The sequence below is a fragment of the Octopus bimaculoides genome, chromosome 10 (assembly GCF_046866305.1).
Source record: "Octopus bimaculoides isolate indiv1 chromosome 10, ASM4686630v1, whole genome shotgun sequence".
Taxonomy (NCBI): domain Eukaryota; kingdom Metazoa; phylum Mollusca; class Cephalopoda; order Octopoda; family Octopodidae; genus Octopus; species Octopus bimaculoides.
The window spans coordinates 2,301,808-2,314,307 of NC_142937.1; the positions used below are offsets into that span (position 1 = coordinate 2,301,808).

The 12,500-nt window shown below is 33.4% G+C and overlaps 1 protein-coding gene across 7 annotated transcripts in view; it reads left to right on the forward strand.

The window, feature by feature from the left end:
- Positions 1–12,500, forward strand: part of LOC106867322 (cilia- and flagella-associated protein 65) — a 1,093,663-nt gene that overhangs the window by 1,076,176 nt on the left and 4,987 nt on the right. Inside the window, exon 44 of one of the 7 annotated variants that reach the window (XR_016243317.1) lies at positions 968–1,186. The exons of the other annotated variants lie outside the window; for them this stretch is intronic. The gene's annotated coding sequence lies outside the window, so the exon portion shown is untranslated. The remainder of the gene's footprint in view (positions 1–967; positions 1,187–12,500) is intronic. 7 annotated transcript variants of the gene reach the window in all.

Consider the following 12,500-nt stretch of genomic DNA (forward strand, 5'->3'; position numbering starts at 1 on the left):
TGTAATATAATTTTTGTTTTAACATCCCCTTATGCCTCAACTGAAAATTACTGATGCTTGTGAGCTCACATGTACCCATTAATCACAAATTTCATTTCTTTTTAAGAAAATGCATTTATCATAAATATGATTTCACAAAATATATTTTAATAAAAACAAGACTTTATAAAAATAAATTATAATAACTTATTCTACGGTTGCTAATTTTTTAAGCTCCTGACGATTTTGACAATTATATTATAAACTACACTGTCCAGTATACAATTCTATTGTTTAGAGAATATGAAGCTTATATACGACGGGTTGCTGAAAAGTTCCTTGTTCTGGTTAAAGAAAATACAGGAGGATCAGTAAATTGTGATTTTATACAACATATTCCCATCTTAGATTCAGACACTTATTGCAGCCCTGCAAAAGAACTCGGAAGTTTGGGCCTCCAACCAAGCCTTTCGCGATGCCCCCAAAACCAGGAACTATTCAGCACTCCACATGCGGCATGTATGTGTACATACATTAATTCATGCATAGATAGATATACACACACACAATACATGCGTATACGGATACATACATACAGTAATACATACAAATTTTGGTTTTCGTAGTATCCGTTTCATAAATGGCTGTTGGTGAAAGGAAAAGTAACATCGATGACATTTACTCAGTATGCCACTGAGAACCGTGGAATTGAAACAAACACTTTTAACACACACACACAGCCTAATTGTTACTGAACATTATATATATTTTAGGTGCAACTTTCTCCTTATCATTCTCATTCTTTTTAAATCGATATATTTATATAAATCATTATACATTGCTGTTAAAACTATCTTAATTTCTGGTGTGTGAGAAAAACCAAAAGTTCCTGACACAACTATATATTTAACTGATATATATTTTCGAAAAACTCGTTACTAACATTGCAAGACACTTTTCAGTGGAGACTTATATTTTTATATATTAGTTTCAGTAGACCGTCATGAAAAGTAACTGAAATTGTCGAGTGAAGGAAAGTGAGGTTAAGAAAAGTAAAGAGATTTTAAATTGCAAACGACACACTTTTCGAGAATACTACATAAATACTTAAAACCACTGAATCATTCTCTCTTCATCTAACAGAACTACGTCGATAGTCCTTTGCATGTGATACTACCATATAACAAGAAATTTAGAGCCACGCAAGGTAGATATTTTTTTAAAAAATGAAACATTTCAATTTCTTCTTGCATTTTGTTGGTAAACAGTAGACACATGCACGAGTATAAACACACACACACACACACACACATACACACACACACACACACACAAACACACACACATACATTCACAAGTCTATGTATTTGAATGTATTCAGGAATTAAGCAGGCCGTCATCACAATAAAAGGCTCAGTTGAAATACTTGTAAGATTTATACGAAAATTTGCAGTAGTGTTTCTGATCGAGCCAGATCTTGTGAAGCGAATGAAAATATAAATGGTGGCAGTAGTTACCAAATATCTGTAGTTGAAAGCGAGTAACAGCTAAAAAAGTCTGAACTAAAATTTTGGATGTTAAAGGAAATCATTACTTTTCTTACAAATTTTGGCACAAGGCCTGTAATTTTTGAGTGAGGGTAGTAAGTAGATTACACCCACACTAATGCTTAGCTGCTACTTATTTTATCGAATCCCCGGGAGGATGAAAGGTAATACTGACCTCGGCGGAATTTGATCTCAGATTGCAAAGAAGGACGAAACGCTACTACTGTTTCTGCCAGCTTCCTACCTTAAATGAGATCCTTATATGAAGATGAAAAACAATGGAAGCAAAAACAATTTGCCTTAAATAAAATATTACAAACAAACACACATACAGACACACATGCGCATACACACATATATACATCCACACACTCACACACATATAATATTTATGTTACGTTTATTCAAATTATGTATGTGTGTATATATATATCACCGATGAGGCTCTCTCGAGATTGAAAATAATGGTCTTTTGTTTTGCTCATTGTTCTTATTCATGGACTCTAAGGTGATTGGTGAGTCTAATTCTTGTTTGCAAGCTCCTTCCACAAAGAGGACACCTTATTCCGGGTGGATATTTACTTCTTGCCTATGCTTGTCTATCTTTTCTGCGCCTACTCTTCTCTCCTTGTTCGGCAGTCCTAATTGTCTCCTGCACACTTTATCCTGAGCATTTCTCTCCCAGTTCTTGGTGTCAATATTACACTTCTTGAAGTTGGCTTTTAGGACATCTTTGAATCTTTTCGTTCGCTCTCCTCTGCTTCATTTTCCGTCCATTTGTTGGGGATGGATTAAGATAGCTTCACTGGAAGCCATGTTGGCTTCTTTCAACACAGTCATGTTTGCACTTCTCAGCTGATGTGGAGAATACTTCTAAGAGAATGTTGGTAGGACATTTCAAGAGATTTTATGAGTATTCTGAACGTAGTCCACGTCATAGATGCGAATAAGCCCGTAGGGATGACGACTGCCTTGTATACCATCATTTTTGTGTCAGTTCGAGTGCATCGATCCTGGAACACTCCCGTGCTGTGACAGCCATGGGCAGCATGGGTACCTTTGAAACGTTGCTGAATTTCGTCAATTGAAGTCCAAAACAAAATTCTCCACATGCTCCATCATCGAGTTTTAATATGCTGACGACAGCAGCATTGCGGCATTATCCGAAGAAAATTTGCAACCGATCTTTAATACCTTCTACCAAAGTTACGGAGAACTAGCGCATAACCAGCCAGTGGAACCGAGGGTGCAATCTTAGAAAGCGTGAATCATTTTCCGTATCATCTGGGAAGTCGTCTATCTTCCAGTGCTGGCATCGACGATCTCTCTCTCTTTCTCTCTCTCTCTCTCTCTCTCTCTCTCTCTCTCTCTCTCTCTCTCACACACACACACACACACACACACACACACAAACACACACATGTATAATTTGAATAAATGCCAGTTTTCAAAGTAAAATTGATATACAAAGGGCTTTTTGACGTTATGATAAAAAGCTAAAATATCCTGTTTACTTGCTAAAGGGGAATACTTATAATTTACTATGAATGAGAAAATTTAAACAACTTTAATTTTAAATGGTCCTGTTTTCAGGGGAGCAAAAATAAGCTCTGAAATGTAGGGGATTAAAGAAAATTAAGGGGTAAATGAATTATGTCTCGACAAATAATTTCAGAGACCACACGCCTATGACACACAATGCAAGAATAGGTGCAACAAACTTAAATATGACTTTAAAACAAATATAAGACAACTAACCAAGTGATTGTTTTATTCACCTTTCTGAAGGGATTTTGTCTTCAATAAAATCATTTACAAAATATTATAAATCAAATAGTAAATTATATAATATAATAATGAGATTGAATCTCTATCCCGTCTGATAAAACGAAGAATCTATACGTCGTTAACCTTAGCATTGTTTCTAATATATAAATTTATTTCTAATTCCATCGCTAAAAGTTACAATAAAGTAAACTAATTGGAACATAATTAATGTGATTAACCTCCACGGACAAAATATTACGCCGGATTTGAATATAGATAATAGAACCGAGCCACTGTTATCTAAATAACCCTACTGTGTTCAGTAACATTACAAACCTGATTTCGACCAAAGACCATCAATTAGATTAATCAATGCAACTACAATTGACATCTAAGTAATTAGTAAAAAAATTCTGATTTATATTAGATAAACGTCTTTCTAAAGTCAAGGTGCCGTCGCCCTTAACATTATGAAAGAACTCCTAGATATAATCGAATATTTTAAATTAATCCAGAATGAGCGCAACACTAAATTTTTATAATTCGATATTGAAGGCTATTACCGGTCTATCACACAACTGCTCTTAATCTGGGCACCCAGTTTAATTAATAGCGGCTGTGTGATAAGACGCCCAAACTAATTAATAACGACTGCATAATAACGCGTTCAACTTAATTGATAGCATTTGTGTCAGCGACATAACTTACTTCGGAAAAGATATCGTATCCCATGCAGGCAAAGTCGTCATGGATTAAGACTCTTTACGGATTAACTGACAATCCAAATTATATTTAACATGAGCATGATAGATAACCACTGGGTAAAAATTAGCGAACTTATATTTATCATACTATAAATTTTTAACGATAAGGTCTTTAATAGTAAAGAAAATCTCTATCAAAATAGATGTTTTCTGCTTTTGTATAATTGTAGTTAACATATACCACGTAAAAAAAAAAACAAAAAAACTGCATCTTTTTTCAAGAACTTTTGATTCCCGATTAATTCTTTTTTTTTTTTTGTATATTATTTTAGATTTCACCAAGTCCCGATTTTTATCCATTCATGAGCCAAACGAATTACTCTGCACTTATTCTGGATTAATTTGCGTCACCTATTAACGGCGGCTTCACAACTATATGCATAAATATTGTAAAACCCTAAGAATATCATTAATAATTTATTCAAGATAATTTTCCTTAGATTATTTCATCTTTCTGGAAATAAGGAAATTGTTACGAAGGCTATTGCTTAAAGTAAAGCTCTTCCTATAAGTGGCTTAAAAATTTCTTCAAATACGTGTCACGTATAGAACCACATTCTGAAAGAAATTCAAAGTATTCCTTGATATAACATCCCCACATCCCCTTCAAACTTCAATGTTTTACCAAATCACAGATGTTATGAACTAATTATGAAGAACTTGCCTAAAACTTTCCTATACCTCTACATCTAAATTTGCCAACATCTTAGCCTCATTTCTTAAGTCTGCCTAACAATCTTAACCATACAATATTGTGTTTCATCCAAATAGATGCATTTTGGAATTTAGTTGCTTTCTTTTCCTATAGTTTGCCAATGCACCATACTAGTAAATAAGTCTCGGCGCACACTCTGAGATTTCACCGTTATTCCTCGTAAAATACGCCTGAAGAATCATGCTCCTATATTTAGAAAGCCTTACAAAAGCAATGTAACTTTTCACGTTTCATTTGAAAACTGAAAAATACTATCCTGTCAACATAAAACTGATACACTTTAACCAGTATTAACACATCGGTATGAGAAGACCGTGAAATATTTACACTTCCGGGAACTTATCAATCATCTATGCCAAAGTCATTCAGAATTCTTAAAAAGTAACAGAAGTTTCAAGAATTATATTCGTTAGAAACACAATTTCTTTCGTTATACGTAAAGTTTCTTTATACGTATAGCTATTTCAATTGTGTAATTTTAATTACAATTATTTTGAACTCAATGTGCTCCATGACATTCTACCTTAAATATGCCGAATTCACTCTTCTAGAGCCCTTAGTGATAATAGTTATTTGCAATTGACTATTTCTACGTACATTTAAAATTAATATTTAAACATACCATTAACTTTAGAATTATGTTGCCACACAGGCTGTATTCCTTCTTTGAAATACATTTAGGCACATAAACTAATTTGTGTTGCAGTTCAACCTCCTTCAAATATTCCTTCTATTTAGCTTTTATAATACTATTTTAAACACCTACTTAGAAATACTATTCATAATTTTACCAAATTGATAATGCTTTATTTGTTGTATCCTGCATGTATACGACGTTTACTTTTGTCTCATAGATTCCGGTTTACTACCGGCACAAGGCCTGCAATTCTGAGGGAGGGAGGAAATTCAGAGTCTAACCGGTAGTTATCTTATCGACCACGAAAAGATGAAGGACAAATTCGATCGCGGCGGAATTTGAACATATAAGGTAAAGTCGGAAAAAATGCCGCTAAGAATTTTGCCAAGCGTGCTAAGGGTTCTACCAGTTCGCCGCCGCACATTCGTCTTATATGACGGCTTGAAATTTTACCACACGGCCAGTCATTCGAGGGAGGAGGGTAAGACGATTATATCGAACTCAATGGTCTGCTGGTATTTATTTTATAGTCTTCAAAAGGATGATAGGCAAAGTCGATCTCAGGGGAATTTGAACGCAGAATGTGGAGACGGACGGAATGACGCTAAGCATTTTACCCGGCGGGATAATGATTCAACCAGCGCACTACATTCTTTTGTCTCATACATTAAAAATTCACTCTAACAAAGTTTTAAAATTTCTGTGAAGGATATACTTGCAATTAGCTACTTCTCTATGCTACTTCTACTTTCAACTATTCTTCTAAAGTCACTTTCTAAACTAGCTCATAATTCTCCTCTTTGCTCCACCTATAAACAACGGTTTCACTTTCTTCCTTGCATTAAGTGTTTTTGCTTTTATTATATATATTAAATATAATATTGTAAAAAAAATACATATTTTCTTTTTCTATGTAAGAACTACAATTACAATAAACGTTTAGTTTATCAAGGATATACCTCACATGTTTTGGATATTTTCATAATTTCTACAATTCATCTATAATGTAGCCTACATTTATTCCAGCTATTGATAGAACACTCCTGATTGTCAAACTCACTAAAGCTTTACATTTACTTCTAATTCTACATTGCATATTTCCTGAACACTAAATATCTGATGACACTAATCCAGCATGGTTTCATTTAAATAATATCTAAAATACCTTATAGATTCTAGCAATCGTTATCAATTTGTCTTTATTTCTTAGACACTTGATCAAATATCTACTATAAGCACATGTAAACATTAATATATTTTTCTTAATTTTTCTTAAATCTTTTTTTATCTTCTACTCTCCGGATCATAGTTTGCTTCCATGATAACTGAAGGCGATGTTATACCAATGAACACTTTGTATTTCTTTTGAAATAGACATCTCGAATAAATTATTAATGATATTCCTTGTGTGTTACAATCGCTAAAACATAGACATCAGTTCAATTTCATTTCTTTAATCCATGAATGCTACTTTTAATTTTATATTTGATATAGGCATTGAATATTATATAAGATACATGATCTGATGTGGGAGTTTGTGTAAAGTATGTCTCGCTTTTTAATGAGATTGTTCAATGATGTTTAAGCTAAGAAAGGGAAATATGGAATATGGTATTTTGAGTGAGTTTCCACTAAAAACTTAGCGGTATTTGAATATAACTAGGAAGCGTTTTGCTTTAAGTATAGGAAAGGTTTGGTTACTGGTATCGTTACTGAGAAATAAAGGGAGATTTATGTAAGATTGATTTATAGTTTAATGTTCCTGTTGTTATCCGTTTTTGTGCAATGCATATAATTTTAAAACCCATGTTTTAAAGCGTTCATGTATGTATTAGCATTTCAGTTCTAACAAACGTCACTGTGGGGCGTCGGAAGGCTACAAATGGATATATATATTTATTGCAGGGTTTTGCTTGGGTTTCTCTCAGAGCAATAATGGGCGAAATTTGTTAAGTATGAAGAGTGCAATCAGGTCACTTGCGCCAGTTACGTTCACTGCGTATATGTTAAGAGCGAAGAGATACGGGCGGTTATACAACATGTCATTGTTGTAGGAAAGAAAACTTTTCAGAGAGTTCAAGTTCATAAAGTATTATTTCAGGCTTAAGAATAGCAAGATGAACTGCTTCTTATCAGCAAAGATACATATATAATCAGAAGTAAACTGAATTTATCCTACTAGGTGCGATGAAAGGAACCACTCATTTAGGACGATGAATCAGTGGACCTGAGAGCGTCGGGAAGAACGCTTTGTGGTATCTTTTCCAGCTCTTTATATATATATCGAGAGAGAGATAGATACACACACGCAAATACATATGTATGTGTTTGTGTGCGAGTTTAATATCGTTTCATATTTCAATGAACAGCTCTGGCCGCATTCAGTGAGTAAAGTCGGTAACAGAATATAAAGAGAGAAAGAGCGAGATTAGTGTCTATATTGTCTGCATTGTATATATTGACTGAAAATATCCAGTGCCCCATGCAGTGTAGAACAATACGTTGCGAGTTTAATATCGTTTCATATTTAAATGAACAGCTCTGGCCGCATTCATTGAGTAAAGTCGGTAACAGAATATAAACGGCTGGAGCTGAAATAAACTAACGATTCCATCTTTTGGAATACATGTCCTATATCAGCAGTTTAGCCTAATATTTCAATCAATAAATGTTTATGTCCAAACTGCTGGATTTTTCTTCTCCACAGAGAATTTTAATATACTTTGTTGTGTTGTTGCTTGCTGTTGCTTATAATTTATAATTTTTTATTGTTCTAGTCGTAAATGTTGTGGTTTAAAAAAGTAGACCGATTGTTTTAAGAAACTATTGCTGGTGATATTATTGTTAGTGTTGTTGATGGTCAGATTCCTTTTGACTGAGCAGACGTATTATCACAGCCATACCAGCTAATAGATGTGCCTGTGCTTCGTCCTCGTCTCATCAAGAACTAAGTTATCCAATGTTGCCCGCCGTTTCTAACAGAGTGAGATATTATTTGAGAGCGACATAGACGGTGTTTATACTACTACTACTAATAATAATAATAATACTACTACTACTACCACTACTACTACTACTACCACTACTGCTGCTGCTGCTGCTGCTGCTGCTACAGTTAGTAGAGTAGTAGTCGTATGAGCATGATGATTATGATATTGATGGTTTCATAATATACATAAAAATCATTGCAAACAAGTCTATAGCATTCCACATTCAATCAATCGTCTATTCACTCTATAGGACTTTATTCGCGAACTATGACGAATATAATTCACACGTATGATTCGCCATCTGTCCCTCGATGTATCAAAGAGAAAACCCTGGAGATGAGTTACTGAACTTACAAAGGTTACTAAACGGCTATCGATCCAGTGCTGTAGGTTTCACAAACTTCTGCTGTATTACCTATACCAATAGTCTAGGTTGTATTGCAGGGGCTTACATCATAAATAAATATTGTATGTCCTGGAGTGGACAGGAAATGTTGTGTTTTGCAAATATATATGAATCTGATGAGAAGTAAATATCCTAAATTTAGAATAAGCTGTTGAAAAAAGGAAAGAAACAAATGTATATAGTTTATATTCCATCATCATCCACAACACTGTTTCCTGGATTTATTTGTCTACGACTTATAGTGTTATTGTAACTTTTAGTATTACATTTATGCAAAATATATTTTTCATAATTTTAAAGTCACTTTTAAATTTGATTTCAAAAGTCACTGACATTATACGTAATTTTTTGTTGTTGATTCTGAAGAAAAAGTTCATAAATATCGATATTTATGATTCTTTCTTGCCAACATTCCGTTTCTGCTATTGTGTATATATTAATGTGTTTATTATTGCATATTATTGTATTCATGATCTAAAAGTTTCACAATTATAACTATATAAGTACGTACATTTATATATATATATATATGTTTATACATCTGTTTTTTGTCTACACCACCTGTCTTCGTCTTTTGTTTTTTTTTATGAATTCTCCCACTACGTATATGAATACTGGTTGCAATAAGTGGAATACGTCCAGTTACAAGAGTTTTGTATTTGACCATTCCAGTACCAGGTCTTATTTCAGACCTGTACATATTGTATTAATCTCTGTTTATTGAATGATTAAGGTATATTTTGGTCCAAAATGGAAGCTGCTAATGCAAAGGCTTACGGTGGTATATGATCATACTCATACACACATACACTAATATAAATCAACATATAGAACATTTAATCAGGATTGCATTACAGCGCTTCTACACACAGACACTAACACACTCACAACGAAACAGAAACAGATTCACACACATGCATCCAGACGCCTACGCCCACCATTGTTCTGGAATGATAAATGATAATGATGAATAAAATGTCTTCCAATAAACCGAATAACGGAGCAAAAAGCGGAACGTTGGCAGAAAATTTCATAAATTTCTGAATTTACGTTTTTCCAATTCCATTGAGATATATAAAGACATTGTAAAAGTAATAACTGACTTTTGAAAACGAGTCTAAAATTGACTTTTGTAATTGAAAAAAACATATACATAAACTAATAAATAAGGTAAGTTTTAGACATGATAAATTCAAGGAATATTATGATAATGTCGAGTAAATACAAGCTGTACGTTATCATATATTTACTTACTACTTTTATTTCTTTTACGCCTCACTCTAAATTTAGTATATCTACTCTGCAATAAATTGTTCATCTTTGTTTACGCAGCACAAAATCCGGTGCTCATTACAATACAAAGAATACAACTTCATTATAAGTAGATCGAATGTTGACCTAAATATGCGGAAGTAGGTGAAACATTCGGCAGTAGTATATAGAATATTCATGATTGCAGTAAATTCTTGTGCATTTCGTTTTCTGCTCATAAAGATTATGCTTGGTGACAAAGTGACAAAACTCTTCGCAACGTGTGGAAGACACATTTCGTGAATAGATTTGCATGAAGAAGAGAAAATTGATATAGTATTCCATCTCTTTTTAAGACGTATATTTCTTAGCGACAGAGGCATTATTAATACCGAAAAGCAATGTTTATCTCAACGTAAACATGACTCTTCTGTTAGAACAAACAATACTGCAGTAGTTTCTATGAGATCAACGCTCATATTGGGTTATGGTCTTTTATATATATATATATATATATATATATATATATATAATAATAATAATAATATTAGGGACAAAATCCAAAATTACAGGTAAAAAACTCAATTAAAATCAATTTATAAAAAATTAAAATTAAATTGATTTTAATTTATATATATATATATATATATATATATATATATATATAAATTTAGTGAGAGACACAGAGAGAGAAAGAGAGAGAGAGAGAGACAGAGAAAGAGACTGAGAAAGAGACAGAAGTAAATATATTAATAACTTTTCCGAACTTTTCTATGTTTTGCTGGATGTCAGATGAAATATGCCCATCTACCTACTATACAGTCATTACATTATTAACGGTTTTACCTGAACCTGCGTCGTAATCAATTTTAATTCTATGCCAAATTCTTTCCTGCTATGGCTATTACATAGAAGGAAAGATATATTAGAGTTTATTGATATGTGAAGAAAATGTGCGCTTAGATTCCGTGGTTATATAACAGACATTAAAAAGGACAACCCAGGAAAAACAAATTTTGACAAAAGAATGTCATTTGTTTAATGCTTTAATGCTGTAAGAGTGTATCTTATTCATTTGGATGTTAGTCTTTGATCAGAGAGAGTGGAAGAAAAGGAGAGGCATAGAATGGGAAAGAGAAAGAGAGAGATTCGGAGAGAGTGAGAAATAGCCAGCGTATAAAATTGGGAATAAGGATATGGATATAGGAAAAAGGCGAAAGATTAGAAAGGCGAAAGATTATATATATATATATATATATATATATATATATATATATATATATATAGAGAGAGAGAGAGAGAGAGAGAGAGAGAGAGAATATGCATACAGATGCAGGCACATGTGTATATATAAATATGTGTGTAATCTGATAAGTCACAAAATAATAATAAAAATAATAATGATGATGATGATGATGATGATGATGATGATGATGATGATAAAAGCCTACATTTATCTTTTGGTTTCTGCCAGTTTAAACATTCAGTGAGAAAATGATAGAAACCATGTTTTGTATATTAATCCTCAACAGTAATCCAGAGATATCAGTTTGTCAATACTAATTTAATATCAAGCGGGCACCGGATCCCCAACGGATCAGTTTTCTTCTCTTTTTTAAGTTTTAAGCACACAGTTGGTTAATACCAGGTCGTATCTATGAAATAATAGGTAACAGATTGATGGATATGTGTATGTAATGTATATATGTATCTAAATACATCGGCGTGCAATTTTGTATCGATTTCTTTATCTAGATATGAACATATGCATGTACGTCAATATACACTTAAATGTCATACATATGTCTAATACAGGAGCAGATTCTTTTTTATCACTCTAATTCTCAGCGTCTCATGAGTGTCCCACATAATTTTTTTTGTGGACCATGTAAAACCTACACCTAATTTCTAGGTGAACGTAACTAAGCAAAAATGTATAAGAGAAACATTTTGTATATCAAAATATACTATGCATGAACGCACCTCCCATAACATCGTGTATGGTGCAAGCGTTAAAGTGATACGTGGCCTCTCTTGGACTTCTAACTGTTACTATACATAACATGCTGCAACGAAGGAACAAGAGAAAGTTTCGAAATACCTTCTTCGCCTCTCCAGTTCGTGCTTCACAGAGTTCAATACACACAGACTTCTCCACGTCTGGCTGTACAGCCTTTTTGTTTGCTTATGTCACCGTTTCGTCTTCCTGTCTTGTTTTCCGTCCGCCACTATCCTCCACGAAAAAATTTAATTTGTGTTCGTTGGAAGAACCATTTTAACGATGCGTCCTGCCCTAACTCTTCGAAATGCCGGTGCTTTAATGGTGTCAGCTGATAAAGATATGCTCTCTATGTGGCCTGCTTGTTTGTTGTACCTTGTTTATCATTTTGTCCATGTTCTTTTGCAACGTCATGTACCCAGATATGTATCTATATGTACATGTA